A 2,446-nucleotide genomic window follows, 5' to 3' on the forward strand; every position below is an offset into this window, starting at 1 on the left:
TGGCTTTGCCAAGCATATTCCTTGGAAGGGCCTAGCAGGCCTGGTCACTGTGAACACATCATTTAACACATAGCACGTACCTCCTATGTGCCAGGTGCACACGCTTGCCCTTATGAAGCCACATCCTGGTGGAAGTGCACGTTTTCTCTTTTTCCTATGAGAATTTGTCTGCTTTGGGAGATGGTGACCTTTCCAAGTTTGAGGGAAGATGAAACAAACTTCCAGTGGTAGAATGGCAATGCACACTCTGAAATCTCTTGTTATTGCAGTAATATAGTTGGATTGAGACTTTTCTTTATCTTTGGAGCATCCGCATTTTCTTTTCCTTTTTTTGAGACAGAATCTTACTCTGTGGCACAGGCTGGCTTCCAGTGGTAGAATGGCAATGCACACTCTGAAATCTCTTGTTATTGCAGTAATATAGTTGGATTGAGACTTTTCTTTATCTTTGGAGCATCTGCATTTTCTTTTCCTTTTTTTGAGACAGAATCTTACTCTGTGGCACAGGCTGGAATGCAGTGGTGTGATTACAGCTCACTGCAGCCTCAACCTCCGAGGCTCAAGCTGTCCTCCTACCTTAGCCTCCTGAGTAGTATATGCCACCATGCCTCACTAATTTTTCTTTTTTTTTCTTTTTACATTTTTGTAGAGATGGGGTTTCCCCATGTGGTCCAGGCTGGTGTTAATACTGGGCTCAAGGGATCCACCTGTCCTGGTCTTTCAAGGTGCTGGGACTACAGGTGTGAGCCACTGTGCCCAGCCCATATTTTCTTGACCGTTTTCTTACTACCTTAATTTACAAATAATTATTGTTATAAATATTCTGTTGCGTTATGTGTGAGGATGTTTGTAGCTATAGTGGGAATATAGGAAATTTTGATAGAGATGAAGACATTGGCCCCCAGCTAAACAGCAGGATCATGGTTATCATGGAGCCTGTCCAGTCAGAATTTTCCCTGTTTGAGCACTTTTATTCATCTGGGTAGACTTTTGATATTATCTAAATTTAGAACACAGGAAAAAAAACAGGATGGAATTTATTTTATTTTACCAGTTTTTGCCTATAAAAATGAACTTCTGGTATACTCCTGTAAATGTATATGGTGTTTCACTGGATGCAATTAAAAAATGAAAATTAAGAGTTCATGGTTAGAATTTTTTCAGGGTCTTTTTAAAGGAAAATTTCCATCTTTTCACTTATAGGTAAAAAGCGCAGACTCGCCATTATTGAATGCAGGTGTGACATTAATATGATGATTGGTCTGGCTAAAGCAGCAGATCTGGTTAGTCAGCAGGGGCAGCCTGGGGTGCTGATAGAGACTTACAGCATTGTGATAGGTTATTTACCCCGTGATGAAGGGAAGAGAGTTTTAGGATTATTAAAGGAATCATGGTCAATATCAGGGATACAGTAGATGTGACTGAATTGATGATGACAATAATAATAGTAATAAATGTTGTTATATTAATCATACAGATGGAATGTGCACAATGAAATGTATTCCAAAATCTAAAAGCAAATGACAGCATGGAGAAAACCTTTAATGAACACAGCTAATAAGAGCTCATTAACATGCATACGTATATGCATACAAATATATCATAGTAAGTACCATTTCTTCTTGGACCCTTCCTGGCACTGTGCTAACTGCTTTCTACAAATTTAGCTTACATAAACCCTTGATACACCCTTGAGGTGAGTAGGTATTATCTGTAGTTTACATAATATGAAACAGAGCTTCCTAGCAGTTAAGTAATTAGTGTAAAGATGGGACCCTTCTTCCTGATGGTTCTAGAGCCTTCATCCTTAATGATAGTGCTAAAGTAAGTACATGAATTGCCTGAAGAAGTGGTCAGAGTTTACCAGTAGAAAATTTAGATAGTACTTAGTGTGTGGAAAATGTACACGCTCTTGCATTTATGTAAATGATAATGTTCACTATTTCTGATATTCTATTAACTCTCTTTTGAATTAGCAAAAATAAAATACAAATTAGCAAAAAAAAGAAAAAAAAAAAAGCCAGACACGGTGGGTCACACCTGTAATCCCAGCACTTTGGGAGACCGAAGTGGGCGGATCACCTGAGGTCGGGAGTTCGAGACCATCCTGACCAACATGCAGAAACCCCGTCTCTACTAAAGATACAAAATTAGCCAGGTGAAGTGGTGCATGCCTGTAATCCCAGTTACTTAGGAGGCTGAGGCAGGACAATCACTTGAACCCAAGAGGCAGAGGTTGTGAAGTGGGCAGATCACGAGGTCAGGAGATCGAGACCATCCTGGCTAACACAGTGAAACCCCATCTCTACTAAAAATACAAAAAGTAGCCGGGTGTAGCGGCAGGCACCTGTAGTCTATAGTCCCAGCTACTGGGGAGGCTGAGGCAGGAGAATGGTGTGAACCCGGGAGGCGCAGCTTGCAGTGAGCCAAGAGAGCGCCACTGCAG

General features: G+C 40.8%; 1 pseudogene; it reads left to right on the plus strand.

Moving 5' to 3' along the window:
- Window positions 1-1,811, plus strand: part of LOC105517740 — a 5,237-nt pseudogene extending 3,426 nt beyond the window's left edge.
- The last annotated feature ends 635 nt before the right edge of the window (window positions 1,812-2,446 follow it).

Source organism: Colobus angolensis, unplaced genomic scaffold (assembly GCF_000951035.1).
Source record: "Colobus angolensis palliatus isolate OR3802 unplaced genomic scaffold, Cang.pa_1.0 Scaffold306, whole genome shotgun sequence".
In the NCBI taxonomy this organism is placed as follows: domain Eukaryota; kingdom Metazoa; phylum Chordata; class Mammalia; order Primates; family Cercopithecidae; genus Colobus; species Colobus angolensis.